Here is a 17,268-nt window from a genome sequence, read left to right on the forward strand (position 1 = left end):
GAGATGTTGAAAAAAGAGTGAATTATAAGAAAGAAAGAATTTGACTGCATTTTTAGTACTTAATGTTTTGCAATTTAATCTCACATAAGTATCCATTTTTGCCTCTAAGAACCATTAACTCCTGCAAACAGCTATAGAATTGACCTTCAACACTCCTGAAGGAAATATGACAATGCAATTTTACAGTTAGCCATTTTAGATGTTCTGGCATAATGCATGAAGAACTGATGTAATGCCTGTAATATAAAACCAAGCTAAGCAATGCATTGTACAGCAACAAAATATTTTGATATACTTCCTTTTTTGTGTGTGCCTATTTTCAGTTGAAAGATACCACTTAAATGTATAGTTTTTCAGTGCTGTAAAAAATGAATGAAATAGTTTTTTTTTTAAAGTAACCTGCATTTATTTGTTCATAAGAATACATACTCTAGCCTCCAGTTCAGGTCTACCTAGTAGTTTGATACTCTTTGTACTGTTCTATTAAGCATGTGTATTGCTTTTTACAAGTCAAGAAATATGGTTTCAATTACAAAAGCCCTATTCCCTGAATTAATTCTATCATTATAGTACTTTAGTTATTACAGTAATTGTTTTGTACTTTTAAAAAAATCCAATATATTGTTTTGAATAGTATCTACTTTCAAATGCACTTACAGTATTTGGTTATACTTGACACATATAGTATATTTCAAATCTTTCAAGCAGGAATTACATTAGATACTTTATATATGCTATAGGACTATGATCGTTTGCTTTAAGTGGTAATAATGAATTATCAGTACTGCTCTGGCATGTTTCCAAAGATACATCTCCTATTTTCAAGGACAAAGGGAAGAATGTTTTAAACAGATTACTTACAAAATCTATGGTTTGTTCATTGACCTTTTGATTGCCTGTTATTTCCAGTTATTCTCTAACCCTTTCAATTCGTTTTGTGGTTAGGTATCACATTTGTTATTTTTGTTCTAACCAGTTATTTTGGTTCTTTCGAAGTTCCAAGTTGTGGTGTACCTGTTAAGTTTAAAAGCACATGAACTTAGGAAGCCCCCAGTGCCAACCTATTTCAATGCATCCTCTATGTTAAAGGTCGCAACCATATGTGGATCTTATGCTTTAGCTTATCATCATCTATCTACCTAAATGACAGCCAAAATATACTCTAATATAAACCTATAAACCTATTATAATAAAAACAAATAAGCAAACCCATAAGAAAAAAAGATATATAGGCAAGCAAGCAGGTTAGCCTTAGATGTATCTCATGAACCTGTTATGTACATCAGTTCATTGCAAGGACACTTCTGTGGTTGAATAATGTACCTGTAGTCAGAACTTCTCCTTAAACTGTATTTTCAGCTCCCCAAATACTTGGGGTTTTCCATTGGGCTGTTTATCTGTGCAAAGTTTGTCTGTTCAAAGTTCCTAGGCCTCAGGCTTTATGCTAATTTTCTGAAGCCGATGTCTTACAGGATACAGGCCTGTAGGTTTCTTGCATTACTGCAGAATATAATGCAAAGCAATGAATATAATAAAGGCAAGCTAGCCTACTGGGCTACATTGTTTTAATTTATGAAAGCACCTATCATATTGTCTCTAGACACTTGATGGTTTAAATATAATCTTTTACTAAACTGCACTAGGCAGTGTACTGTGTCTATACTGTGTCCTATCATAAGCATGCTTCTATGCATGTTGATTGAATATCCCAAAAAAGTTGCACGAACACTGAAGACATTCAATTATTGCACGCTTTCAAGGAGTATAACTTAATAAAAACAAGTAAAGAGTCAGAATTTATTGCCTGTTTCCCAGCAACAAAAGGTGCACTGTCACACTACTGCTACTCTTCATACAATATAAGCTATGATTAATTTTACAATAGTGGCTTCTAGGATATTATGGATCAATAATAATGGTTGAAATGACTTCCCTGTGCAGGGGACCAGCACAAGTCCCATGCACCAAGCAAGCCCCAGTTAAGAAGTGCATGTAAATTGTGCTGGCCCTCTACACAGAGGTGAATTTCACCCAACCTGAACTAATACAGGATTTCTGAGGGGCTTCTGGATATGCCCATGGATATGCCCATGGACTGATAGCAAAAAGTAAAATAACAGTCCTGAGGTCAGTTTATGCAGCACCAGGAGAATGCAGATATATTGAAATAACCTTGTGCAAGATAGTGCATAGGCGCATTGCCATATATGGGCCCATTTCACTCATTTTGTGAACCTTACACAAAAATGTCACATATCTCAAATGCCCATGCATAGTGAGTTCTCACCCTAGTTTGAGATTGGCACCTTTGGGTAGCATTTGCAAGTTAAGTTCTCTCTGAGTCTTTCAGCTAGACTCAGACTGTTGAACAAAATAGACAAGAAGTTTCCAGGGAGGGCCAAGTGAAGGGATCCATTTGAGTCTGATTGACTCATGGAAACTAGATATCTTCAGCCTAGGAGATCCATAAGCATCACCCCTTATGGCAACAACCCTCACCACCATCTTCCCCATATCTGACAGAACCTAAAACCAAGCTAGATTTACATCCTAGCTTTTTAAGCTCCTAGCATTTTCTTGGGGAAGAATCTTGACCAGGGTGGCAACCTTGTTCTATAGCTCCACCTGACCCATGATTAATGAAGGGCTGGTGACCCATATGAGAAGAGCTGCAACTGAAGAGTGGTAAACCCTTCATTCAAATGAATCCCACTGCCACAAATCAGGATTCTGGGACACAATACCATAAGTGTGGCTGTTTTTTCCTCTAGCCATGGCTGTGTTTAATCCCAAACCCTTGTAGTTTGGAGAAGATGGGAGATGTAGCTCACATCCTCCTCAGAGAGAATATTTTTTACTCAACTATCTTCCAAATGGACACAGTTTCTGTGACTCTCGCAAACCATTATTACATGTTCAAAATACGTGGTGCAAGGTCTTGTTATCTGTATTACATATTGACTTCTCATTCCAATATCTTAATCATGGCTCTCAAATTCCTAGGCCACTTTTAATTCTAAATTAACTTTCTTGGACTGCTCCTGTAGAAACCCAGGGAAGGTAGGATTCTCCCCAGTGGAGATAATGCCGCAGTGTTTCTCAGTAGAAGAACAGTATTTGGCATCACATAATTCAGACAGATGAGACGTCTGGTTCTTCTGAGTCCAAACAGCAGGCTTCAGAAGGCTGATCCTCTGCTTCCCCGCCCATACAGCTTGAATTGAAGCATCATCAGTGTTCCAGGAAGCACGGACACTGCATGCACGAGAGCCCTGAGTTTAAGAGGTAGTGGGAGTGCTGGCATCAAGACCGCAGTTTACCACACTGACAACACTGACTCTCTGGGTATAAGCACTGGCCTCAACAGAAAAAGTCCTCTGACTGCACAGAGAAATCCTACTTTTGCCAATGCAGAGTGACTGGGCCAGCTCAATGAGCAAATATTGATACCTAATTTCATTGACCACACCTCTGCTTCAAACACATGACTGCAAGTGGAGAAAATCCAGAGGTCTTGATCTAAAACTGCCTACATTTTGGCGCTTTGAAAGAAATGCAGTGAGGATCTACTGGCACTCTCTAAATGTCTTCTGCATCAGCCTCTTGCATGGACTCTAATAAACTGGTGCTCACTACCACTCAAATTCTCATGCCTCTTCAGAATCAATAAATCAATGCCTGGGGAAGCCCTCAGCTTCACCTGTAATACTGCAGGATGGGGAACTGCCTCACTGGGTTTACCAGAGGTGAAGTTGGGTCTGCACCAATGCACGTATTGTTGACACTGAGTCCTGGAACTCAGGGGTGTTTACACTTGTAAGCTCTCTAAGCCAGCCTCATTACTGGAGCTTCCCTGGTGAGCCTCAATGAGGGCTTGAAGGTGATTCCTCTTTTATCAATCCTCAGGATAACAGGCAAAGAGGTACTGGGTGTCTAGTGAAGAGTCTGAGCGTTGGCTGCAGTGGTACAGTAATCTGCAGGGATTTCTTTGCCGATTGTTGTCAGCAAAAAACTGGCTGAGTCATTGAGAGGAAAGAATTTACACTCACCTGGAGATTGTAGCACCACAGCCAGTAGGGGGCCTGGCTCACATTCCACTTTGCTTTCACACCTTTCAAAGATCAAGCTTACAAGCTTGAGTTCCACAAGCATCACACTAAGAAGCTAAAAATCAAATGTGAAAATTCTGTTCAGATGGTGTATTTGGTGAACAACAGTTTCTGTACACCTAATTCACAGACATATTATAAGGCTTAACCAATTGTCTGTGAAGAGCTTTGACAGTCTCAAACAGAAGATGTTATATAATGGCTAAATATTACTGGTTTTTTTCCCTAATTCCTTAATCTGTAATTTCTCTATGCTGAAGCAAGTAAACTAATAACCTACTTATGTGCATGTCACTGCTGTATCTAAAAGTCTCTTACCTGTATGACCATCGTACTCTATGGATCTCTACCTTTTGCATCCATATTTAATTTTGTCACCTCTTTGTTTTATTTCTGAGTCTATGAACAAACAAATTGGTCCTAATTCAAAACATGGAAGCACCTACCTGCTCACTTCTCTATATTCCAAGCTGCTTCCATTCACAAGCAACCTCTGTTTTAGATATCAAGACAGTTCTTTGTATCCCTCAAGCTAATGGTAATCTAAAAGTACCAGGATTAATGGTTTCAGATGGGACTTATTAATAAAAGGATCGGGAAGATTATTTGTGTCTTCTTGTAAATGCATATAATTATGTCCTACAAACAGCATTTTTTTCAGTAGATTTTTTTTCAGTAGAACTCGTCTCCTATCTACTTAATTCACTAAAAAGGCCTAGATCAGCCAGACTTTCTTATACAGGCCAATTTCACTTACCAGTAATAAAATAAAAGATTCTAGCTATGTATATAGAATATCTATTTCCAGTTTTTCTTTATGCCATTCAAATGCAATTCCTCCAGGAAGGCACAGGATAAACAACATTACAAGGCTTTTAAATACTCTTTCAAGTTGCAATATTTCAAACACAAAGTAGTTGTTTTGCTTTGTGCAACAGAAAATAACTAAAGTAGGTGAGAAAAGAGCTCTGTTAGATAAATATATAATTCAATTAAACTGGTTAAGTGATAAAAAGACTGCCAGTTCTTATTAATTCTTTGGTATTCTATAGCCTCATCTTTGTCACAGGAACAAAACTAACTGTATCCATCATTGGGAACCATCTGAGTAAAAAATAGTTCAAGTGAGACTTTATGAATTAGAGAACAAATTGGCTTCCCACAGTAAGTCCGCCCAGGCAGGGTTCTGGGGAAGCCAGAGGGTCCTACACCCCAACTTCACAGTCAGATGTGACTCTCAGCCAGCCAGTAAAACAGGTTTATTAGATGACAGAAACATGGTCTAAAACAGAGCTTGTAGGTGCAAAGAACAAGACCCCTCAGCTGGGTCCATTTTGGGGGGGCAGTGAGCCAGACAACCACATCTGCACTTCACTCCATGTCCCCAGCCAGCCCCAAACTGACTCCCCCTCCAGCCCCTCCTCCTCTGGGTTTTGTCCCTTTCCCGGGCCAGGAGGTCACCTGATTCCTTTGTTCTCCAACCCTTTAGCTCTCACCTTGCAGGGGAGGAAGGGCCAGGCCATCAGCTGCCAGGAAACAGGGTGTTGGCCATTCTCTGTGTTCAGACCGCTGCACACACCTGCCCTCTAGGGCTCTGCAATGATCATACACCCTTATCCCACCACCTTAATACTTAAGAACTGCCTAGGGAAAACCGAGGCACCCCCACACTATTCAAAGGAAACATTAAGAACAGTCCTGCTTCGTCAAACCCTAATATCAAATATTTTCTGTTTATTTCTTTTTTTAAAAAATGTAATGAAAATAATCCAAGAGAGATACGAGCTGGACACTTTGCCTGAAGACAAAAGATTTCAGAAAACTACAGAACAGTGTGATTAAAAATGTGACATCAAGCAAGCCCAGGTACCTTAATCCAGTCATGCTAAACAAACAGCAAGAGACAGAACACAGATTTAGGATGAAATATTTAGAAGAGGTTTTGAAGATATAAACAATTATAAATGCCTTTAAAGTGACAGCCAATATGCACAGCAATTTATGTAAATTCCAACAATGCATATTAAATAAATAAAAAAACCCAAATCATCATCAGGAAATTATCAAGTATTATCATAGCTAGAACTTTCTCTCTTTCATATTACTGTATAGGATGTCCTTCCATTCATTCTGTATGTCTCTCTCTCTCAGCACACTTTCTGTAATGGCACTGGCTCTGGTGAGGCTCTTTGGCATCTCTATTATACAGTGTTCCTGTTTGACATTAAATTATCTTCTTTTTTGGCAAGTAAAAATAGGGGAATCTGAGTGTTACAATATAGAGATGTTTGAATTAGCTTCTGAGGAGACTAATTTGGGAGTTAGAAAGTCAATCTCTTTCTCATGTGCTGAAGCACTAAAGTAAGTAGTAGCCAAAGCGTAAAAAGCACACTGCCAAAGTTTTCTTTTTTTGTAGGCTTCTTCACTATTCACAAGGAACTAGTGGCCAGATTTTTAAAGATATTTAGATGATTTAAGCTGCAGATAGGTGCCTACTGGAATTTTCAAAAGTGACTTAGTGCCTGTCATTTATTTCAATGGGAGTTAGGTGCCTAGGCAGTTTTAAAAATCTTACTAGGTTCACTTTTGCATCCTTGGGTTCCTACATATATATTTTTTTTATATCTGGCCCTAGGAGCTGATATTAGAAACTCTCAGGTAGAGTCAACAGAATCTGCAGTATATGCCTTCAATCTCTTGTAGCACTACTTATTTTTCTGAATCTTCCACCTATTACAGTGTATTGCCCCTAGGCCACTACTGTATATGCTTTTCACTTGCATTTCTACTTAAGGGCCTTTTTAAAAAAACCCTGATATTCTATTTACAATATATTTTCACTCTTAATCTTGTCATTTAAATCATTGTCTATTAGTCAGATTTTCTTAAAATTTCACACTTGCTAAGGTAACTTTCATCTGCTTTCCCCAGAGGACCAGGCTGTGAACTCTTTATTCACTGTAGTGAAACTACTCATCCAAATAATGCTACTGGAGTAAATAGGACCAGTCAGGGGAAGGACTATTCATAGAGCTGGTCAAAAATGGAATTCTTGTCCCATGTGAAAGTCTGAGATTCTGAAATTTCAATTTGTCCTGATTCAGGATGCAAGCTGGACATCTCAGACTTTTTCATAAAATGAGATATTCTGAAAAATTTTGGTCTGACCTTACCAAAATATTCCCCTTTGATAAGGTCAAAATGCTTCACTTTTGACTATAATATTGTTTGCTTTGACTATATTATTTTATATGAAGGTTTAAACATTTTGATTTTTATACAATATAAAATAGAAAACAAAATGTTTTGATAAGACAAACTAAATGTGTCAACCTTATTGAAATAAAATGTTTTAATAAATTCCCAAACTTTCTAACAAAACTGATACATTACCACCACACGTTTTGATAGAATCAGATCAGCATTTTTCTGACATAAAAGTGTTCCATCAGAAATTTTTCAATCAGTTTTAGCTGCTCAACAGTGCTAGTAAGGGGTTCACAATTTAACGCAGACTTAAAAAAATATATAGATAGATACACCAGGTGAGATTCTTAATCCCAGTGGCAGAGAAATCTAAAGTGGCTTAAAGCTAAATTTCTGCTGTCCCAATGTTGGGGTACTCCAGGGACTATCCCACGTGCCCCCTCATCCCAACACACCCTTCTCATCCTCAACCATGCCCCAACATGCACCTCCCAACACCAAGTCACACCCCATATGATGCCAAGGTTTGAGGGGATGCTCAGTAAACAGTCTACAACTGCCTTTCTCAGTTCCTGTACCAAGGGAATCTCCTTTGGATGGATCCACAACTCCTCCTCTATGACACTCTGGCCCTTGTACCCAGCATACAGGGGATGAAGTAATGCTGAGAATCTCAACCACTGTTTATAACTACTCACAACATTTTAAAAATGAAATTCATTCTCTCCAAAACAATGTTTCTTCCACTGCTCATTCACAATGATTTGTTACCGGGGGGCTTTTAAAATGTCTTTCGTACATAATATATGTGTATGTGTGTATTTTCTTGAAAAAGAAATATATTTCTTTTTAAAGGATAAATACTGAGGAATTTTTAAAATGTTAAAAGTTTAATCAGATATGAGAAATAAGTAAACTATAAGTGAGGGGAAAGGTAAGTCTGAGTTTCAGTGGTTGAACATTTAACAACACCCCTTCAAATACTAGTTTGTACATTTGTATTCTTTATTTTAAGCTTATGGGACAGCCATATCTCATTTTGACTAGGGTCCCAAGGAAACAAAACTCACACAATCAGTAAAGTAAAGTAAAATAGAGAAAACATTCAAGATGGTTGAAACATTTCATTACTCATTTTTTAATCTCCCTGTTTACATCATGCTGATATCTCAATTTTAAGCATGTGTTCATATGTATAACTGTTCTGCCAATGATTATGCAGTCCTGCCACTGATTTAAAAGCAAAAGAATGTTGGGGAAAAAACCAAAGGATATGTAACAGCTAAAATCTGTCACCCATGCCTCATGATGCTCATGCATGGCGGGGTTCTCCATAGGCAGATTTCAAGGGTTATTGGATGCCTCTGCTATTCTCAAATCAAGTAGCCACCAGGGGCAGGGGGAGGCCCAGACTGTGTTAATTTTTCCGAGGATCCCTTGCCTTGGGACCTGGCAGTCAGATACCAGCGTGGTGAGCATGGTGTAAATAGGCAAAGAGACTACATCAGACAAAGTAGTACATTGGAATCAAGGTGCTTTGCTGTGGTTTCAATACCACTATAATGACCTGCAAGAATGCACTATTTACTAATGCCCTTGTAGAGTGTGTAATTGGGCATACTGCAGCCTCTATGTAAGTAAGTCTTTTTTCTTAAACACTTGTATTAATCTTTAAGTACAACTGTCTGGATTTTATTATTTTATTGTTGAATTGTTTGTGGGTGGTAAGTGATTATAATGATTGCAAAGAAATATTGTTTTACAATCTTTATGTAGAAAATTAAAGTGTTACAGAGCCCACAGATGTTTTCATTCGGTTTTCCACCCCCACATTCATTTGTAATTGTTCTTAGTTTTCTTTGTTTAGTTTTTAGAATAAAAGCACCTTTTACACAAGAAGAATCTACTAAAGTGTTCCCAATTTTTAAACAATTTAAACAAAACGTAGGCAGTAATAACACATGCACCCTATAATTTCTGTAATTAATAGAAAAGAATATAAGGAATGACAAGTTAATTTTTCTCTTTCCCTTTCAAAATACACTGCAGATGATTAATAATTTTCCAGTTATTTAAGTGTAACATTTATCACCATAAGAAAATGAAGCCTTGAGAAGATTGTCAACTCTGACCAAGACAAACACCAAACAGCAACTCAGAATTAAGGGGTATTCTGTTCTCAGTAAAAGAGAACAGAACCTCTCCAATGCGCAAATAACATGACAAGTATTACATTCATTTCACTATCTTCCATATAAGAATATTAAATGTAAAATGCAGACAAAGGAATGAATAAATTAGAATGACATTTATGTTTTTTTCTAGGTCACCAACCTGACAGTACTGGGAAATTTCAGAAAATAACAATGTTATCTAAATTAACTTTTCTATGGTAACAGTAACTTTCATATTGTTCTAGTGGCTTGTTATAATATGAACATGAAGTTTAAACATTTCAGAGATTTTAAAACATGATACAGAATAACTGGCAAGCTATCACACTTATTGTGAGGAGACCAAGACCCTAGCTATTACATGAGACTTTCAAATTATATTTGAGATATTCATGACAGATTAGGGAGTTTCTAATAAACTCCTGAGAAAATTTGTTAATCTTCCTGAATTTTTCATGAACTTTTCTATTTTGATAACATTTACACAAACAGATGCAAATCTGTAGCAAAGAGCACTTATCACCAGCCAGTCCCTCCTACTCTATCATAACGAGCCCCAGATTCTTTAACTCTGTGTTGCATGCGTTTACACACATTCTAGGGGATAGCTTTTTTGAAACATAGACCTTCTGGACCTGATTCTTCTCTCACACTGGTGTAAATCAAAAGTAACACCATCTACTCTGTTCCTAGACATGTTCTGGATGTGATAGCCATTGTAGAGGGAAAGGGGTCACCAAGTGGCAGGCAGGGAGGGTGCAAGGTTGTCTATGCTGGAAAGTTCATGGTCCCAAGCCTCAGAACTTTTGCACATGCACTGTCACTACCATCCTCTAATGCAGGCAGGGATGGGGTGACAATTGTATCCCCTCCTGAAAGGGGTAATGGATTGAGAACCCTTCAAAAAAAAACTAAATCTCATAAAAGTGACCATCCAGAGAGCCATCATCAGTACCCTAGAGGCATGACAACTCCCAGCCTCCTTTCTGGTCTACAGCCACAACTTCCTCTGTTGGACCTCTCCAATATCTTTCAAGTCTACCAAACATGCCGCAGAGATGACCATCCTACTTTCCTACTGTTCTGTCCATGTCATTCCCCACCTTGAATCCCTGCAGTGACATCAAGATTCTTTCTGCTTCACATTCAAAGTCTTCATCCTTACTTCTGCATATACTTTAGTTCCTGCCTAGAGCCCATCTCTCCCTCCTTTCCCACTCATGCCATACATTAGATTGGCTCAATATTCCTTGTCTCTTCCCAGTCTTCTTCCTCCACAATCAAGTCTATGCCTCTTCTTAAATCATCTCCTATGCCTGTCTGCTTCACAAATTTTCCTTTCTCCTCCAAATTCTTTATGACTCATCTTTAGATTTCCCATGTGGAGCTCACTGCAGGACTGGGACCTTACTCGGTTAAGGGATACCATTGACTCCAATGGGGATACTCAGAGTAAGATACTATTCAATATAAAGGTGGCAAAATCTGGCACTAAATGATAAGGTAAGTTGTAGTCCTAGGCAGAAGTGTGTTAAGGCATTTTTATCTTCCTTACTAGGGCCCTAATGCTATAACTTGTTGCTTATGGGAAGATCCTTGTACCCTAGTTGTAAACTGCTGTGTTTGAACTTAGTGGTAATGTTGAGACTGTAATCATGCCAGAAAAGAAAATGGGTCTTATCATCAAGGTCCATGCTGGTTTGAAGGCCCAGTTCCCCCTGAAAAAGATCTCTGGAAAAACAGCTTTGGCTGGACCCTCTGACTGGTAACTGAGCACTCAGGTATCATATGTATTGTACTAGATGGCATGGTACTGCTGGAGAAGCTCTTAATCAGCTCCTGCCACTCCAGCCCCAATAAGGCAGAATGGATTGAGGCTGGGTGAACGGCCCTATGTTTGCCTGGTAACTGACCACACCTGCCAGCCTCATCAGCAGGAGCTATAAAGCTGAAAAGAAGTGAGAGCAAGGGGGGCAGAGACTAAGAGCCAGTGGTCAGGTTCAGAGGGAGTAGAAGCCTCCTACTCTGTTGCTGGCCAGGCCTGTGGTAGACCAAGCAGTTATAAAGCCTGTATATAGTTGGAAACTGATGGTGAGAAACTGATCACAGATAAAGAACACAGGCGTTGCACCAGACTGAAGTGTCCCTGATTCATGGAGGAGAGGGCCCAATGGACTGAATCTGGAGGGGCGCTGTGGGTAGCCCGTTACAGGCCGCTATAGACAAGCATACATAAAACAAGGAGGACCACCACCCTCATAACTTTTAGCCCAGTGATTAGGATACTCACCAAGAGTATAGGAGACCCTGCATTTATATACCCCCATGTGGAGAAGGGAGGTTAAAAGGGAGAAGGGGGTTAAAAGCAGCACCAGGGAGGCTGCGCAGAGCCCACTAATCAGGAAAGGGCTTCTTGAGCCCACCAATAGAGGGGAAGGCTTGCTGGAGCAGCCAATCAGAGCCAGCAAGGGCCATCTATAAAGGGCTGCTCAGCAGAGCAGAAAGGAGTCTTTCCCTGGAAGATAAGGGAGGAGGACTGGCTGCCTGAGGAAGCGCCACAGACAGAGCAGTGAGGGGAAGGGGCAGCAGCATGTGACGGTGAGCTGCTGGTTGACCACTGCCAGGCTAGGGCCTTGCTACCAGGGCTGAGAGGGTGCTAGGACTATGGGGGGAAGTGGCCCAGGGAAAATAGGCAGCAGGTTGGAGGCGGGCAGTAGGTGGCTGCTGGCTATAGGGACCCTGGGTTGAGACCCAGAGTAGGGGGTGAGTCTGGGTCTCCCCCACCCTTGCTCCCCACTTGCCAATGAGGAGAGTGGCCGGTATCGAGATTGCAGTTTGTCCCTGAGGCAAGGGGCTAGACCTTGGACTGCAGTTGGATGCTGAGGCAAATGGTGGGACAAAGGACTGCAGGTCATAGAATCATAGAATATCAGGGTTGGAAGGGACCCCAGAAGGTCATCTAGTCCAACCCCCTGCTCGAAGCAGGACCAATTCCCAGTTAAATCACCCTGGAAGCACCTAGGTCCCCTGGAAGCAGGGAGATACCGGAGTGGGGGCACAGCCAGAGGACCGTCCCCAGAAGAGGATGCTGCAGTCCGGGGAGCGACATGGGTCCAAAGAGTGGAGACAGCAATGACGGCAGGCGTGACACCACTACCTGAAGGCAGATTGGAAGGGCCGACGGCTAATTCCCATGACGGCTAGGAGGAGGCCCTGTGGTGGTGAGTCCTGCTTTGTCACACCCCTCCATATGAAGGGGAGAAATTCTTTGAACCGGAAACTGCCCCTCTAAGATGAGTATCCTAACAATTGGGCTATAGAATGTTCTGACATGGACTGCCCTCAGTCTATCCTTGTGAAGCTCTTCCACTGTGGATATAAAATTAAAACATTCATTAGTACAAGGGCCTTCCACCTCCCAGGTGAGTGCTCTAACCATCAGGCTACGGAGTCCTTCTCAAGTTACAAGGGAGGTCCCCGCTGCCCTCCATCACCACACCACCATCACCTGCTTCTTGTAAAAATGGCATAGGCACTTAATGCCAGGAGGGGGTTTGCAGCTGAGAATCCCCAACAGAGGTGGGTGCCTTCCTGCAGCCAGGATTTTGGCGCCTATCTCCGAGAGGGGAAGGGGCTTAGCATACACCCTTCAGCTTGGCATCTCCCATAAGCTATTTTAAGCAAGGAGCCTTCCAGTTTGGTTCTGTGAATCCCATTCTAAGGTGCCCGTCTCTCCCCCCTCAGTGCTCTAGGTGCTGAACTCAGGCTTTGTGAATATCAGTGATCTTCTAGGCACATCAGTTTCATTGTGAAACTAGTCTTCTGTGTAGGACAGTGGCAATACACTTCTCCACACTTTTTTTTAAAGGCATATATATTTGTCATGTCATTCCCAATCATGCTACCATTTCACCGTTATCTGGAAAGAGACACTTTGGAATTTTAACAAATTTCTCAAGAGATCTGATACAAAATTTAGTAGATACTTTAAAAAAAGAAAATTTCCAGATCGTTGAGAAAGAATATAGCATGCTATACTACCTGCACACCTAAGTTATAAATACAATCAAATTGTTTGTGAAATGTACATATGAAAAATATTCACTTCCAACATCCATAGTGCGTGACACAACCAATCAGATATAAATGTGATATTTGATTGTTTTTTGGAATACATTTTTGTGTTCTGGGGTGTTATTTTTTTATATATATATTTTTTAGCTTTTACACTTTAATCAAATACTTTTAGTAAAAGAATATTTGCTCATTAATAATGATCTCTCAGACACTCCAAAGAACTAGTGCTTTTTGTGATGACTTAAGTGGTCATTCACCTCCCTCTGTAGCATAGTCAAGAACCAATTGTAACTAAATGCCCTGGTGCATCTCTGGGGTTGATGTATGTGGTAGGTTAAGGGAGAAAAAAATGAGGATTAGTGAGTACTGGAATTTGATAAACACAGATTTTCCTTGACATCAGAGAGAAATAAAGCAAGTGCAGGAATCAAGAGAAAATCCTACTTGGTAATCCAAATACACTATAGAGGTGGGATATTATCGATGTGGAGATTGTGTAGGAATAGTTACAGTGTAATCCCTTCACAAGTCTCTTTCACCAGTTTCGAGCAGTTTGTATTCTCTGTATTTCCTTTTCACCCTGTCTGACGGGTTTGCTCTGCTCAAGCTTCTTAACCACATAGGATAATAGGCTCCACTTACATTTACTGCCTTTCATCTCTGTTTCAATTAAATTTGTTCTGTATGCTAGCTTGAAAATCTGTCCCAAATCAGTTTGTTTAAATCAAATAATAAGCTCTCAGTCCAAAATTTTGGGCTGTACTTTTAAGTCAGTGAAATATACTTCTGATTATTTTTTTTCTTTTAACTGTGAGATGATCCCTAAATTAGTATTTAAGAAACATGGTTTGTATCAATTTGTCATAAAAACACAATCAACAATAATACTGTGAAGAAACATGGTTTGTATCAATGTCACAAAAACACAATCAATAATAATACTGTGTGATGAAAGCAATAATATTTATTTTAAGCATAACTTTTTTTAACTGCTCTGATCATTTTTTTTCTCCCCTGTTTTCATACTATGTTTTTAATTTCAACTATAACTATAATATTCTACAAGGATAATGCTATAATTTGGAATATTACCCACCAGTCAGAAACATGGAATGTTTTAATGTCACCCAAAACACAATTTCCAGTGATTGAAGCAGTTCATCATGTCAGGGAAGCAAAGTATGCACATATTCCATAAATTAGAGTGACAAAGCTGAAGCAATAGTAGAGAAAATGCTTTCTGGGAAGGAAAAAGCTCTTTTGGCAAGCTCAGCATGGAAACATTCCAGAGAATTCAGTCTATGATTATTTAATGTTTGCAGAGCATTCTAGTGCATTATAGTGAACGTTTCATTCTTGATTTGAGTTTAAACAACCAGTACAGAAGCTTTTGTGTTAAAAGCTATCAGATTAATATGGCATGTTTTAAATTCTCCTCTCCCTAAAAAGTATCAGGTTATAAAAGTGCAATCCTAAATACTGGAGAGAAAACATATTTTTCCTCCTTTTTTTAAAAAAGGACATTTTACTGATGCCATTATACAACTTGTTTCTGGGTGTGTGAAAATGTGCTATATACTTCTGATTAATGGCCCAGGCCCCCAGATATATGTGAAGAACACGTATGTCAGTACAGACAGTCAATGAAAACATAACATTTGAGCTCCCCTGATCCTGGGCTTGCTGTGTAACACTTTAGCCCACTGTATTACTTTGCAACAACCCAAAGACTGCTCCAAGTTACAATGGCTTTCAAGGACACCAAGTTGCCAATACAGCAGATAGGGATGAAAGAAGCATAGGGAAGCCCCCACAATCGCCCTTTGCCATGGATACACCCTCTATGCCTGAAAGAGGGCAGAGGTTGGTGCGGGAACCACTACACCAGCTGTATTCAAATGACAAATCATACACAGGCTACTGGCTGTAAGGCCAGAATCAGCCAACAGTCCAGCACAATCTGTGCAGACTCTGGGCCAATATTTCACATTTTCTCATGTATTGTGGATTTTAAAACTATTTTAACAAAACATATGTTTCCTGCTGCTTCTAATGGCCCTTTAAATCTTAATTTTTAAATGAATTACTGTACTCTGACTTGTGAAAACTACTATATAAAACAATGTTCTCTTTCTCTTTTCATGTAAATTCTAGGTTTTAAATTCTTCTGAACTTTGATTTTTACCGCCTTATAATTTAGAAGGAAACACACTTCCTTTCTTGTCAGATGTATTATTTAAATATTTTAACATTGGAAATACAGCATGTTCCTCCTCCCTTCCTTCATTATTTCAAGACCAAAGGTAAACTTTTCAAAAAGTGCCTAAGTCCCATTTTCCAAAGTGACTTAGAAATGGAGTCCTAAATACCACATTCACTTGAAAATGGGACTCAGGTGCTCTTGAAAACATCAACACGGACACCTTTTCCATTTTTTATTGAACTGATAACTTCCAATAAGAAGTTTAAGCACCAAGAAGAAATGACTATACATACAAAAAATTAAATGCTCAGAGTACAAAGAAACATGTCAGTGAGCACAGACGAAATATAGTGAGATCAAACTAATTCCTATACCCCATTCCAAGAAATTATGCAGCTTGTGAACTCCCCACTTCATACTAGCTGTGGGAGGGATTGTGCCAACCAAATTGCCACCCCTTCCAGAACTCTGAAAAGCCCCCAAAACAGGTCAGATAGCAAAATGCACCATCTTTTCTAATAGTATGCTTCCATATGTTAGAAAAGGAACAGGAGAAGAGCAATCAGGCTGATTATTGCTATGGAAGGGATACCCTACAAACAAAAACTCAAAACATGTACATAATCTGAACAAAAGAAAATGGGGGTTATCAGCTCTTTGGGATTCTGGAACCTAAAAGAAACATGCAAGGAACAAGAATTGTAACCTTTTCCACTCTTTAGGAACAGCCATGACTGAAATCTGCAGAAGAAAAACAAATCAGGCTAGATATTATACAGGGCTTCTCATTACAGTCTGTTACTGAAATACAGAACAATCTCCCATATATTGTAGATGCAGAAAGTAGAATACTAAAGATTTAGAAAAAATGCACAGTTGGACATATCTGCTGAATAGTTTAATGAACCGGCCACAAAGGAAAAGGATGTATCAGAGTACTTATTCCTAGCATTCCTTCTTCCCTCCCAAAGGAATTATATTCTATTGCAACCTCAATTATAATGTGTTTTAAGGTTTAGAAAAGACTGACAAGGATTCCCAGTTCTACTGACAGTAAAAATATAAAAACCAGAGGATAGTTATGTATTAAATAAAAATATTTCATTTAAAGAAGCAACATCACGTGGCAAAGTAGCTAAAGGGAAAGATTCAAAACCATAAATGTTAATATAACTTTCACCGCAGAGAAAGACTTAAGGTCACTGAGTAGATGAGGCGAAATAGGCAGAACACACAAAATGCTGTTCTAGAAATCTGAGCACAGAGAAAGCTCTAATCAAAGATTTCAAAAGGGTAAATGGTAAACCATTTTTGTTGAAATATTTCACTAGGGAGTAAAAGACAACATAAGCTGGTGGTAGGGTAGAGATTTCATAAAAATAGATGATGAAAAACTCCAGAATAAGTAGTTTTTATTTATTTTCTTCTCCAAAAACAGGTTTTTTTTCTTTTTTTAGAAATATTGTAGTATTTAAATCAATGGACATGGGTAAAATAT

General features: G+C 39.2%; 1 protein-coding gene across 8 annotated transcripts in view; it reads right to left on the minus strand.

The window, feature by feature from the left end:
- Positions 1-17,268, minus strand: part of ATRNL1 (attractin like 1) — a 1,081,427-nt gene that overhangs the window by 595,249 nt on the left and 468,910 nt on the right. The gene's annotated exons all lie outside the window — the stretch shown is intronic.

The sequence above is a fragment of the Lepidochelys kempii genome, chromosome 7, assembly GCF_965140265.1.
Source record: "Lepidochelys kempii isolate rLepKem1 chromosome 7, rLepKem1.hap2, whole genome shotgun sequence".
Taxonomy (NCBI): Eukaryota; Metazoa; Chordata; order Testudines; family Cheloniidae; genus Lepidochelys; species Lepidochelys kempii.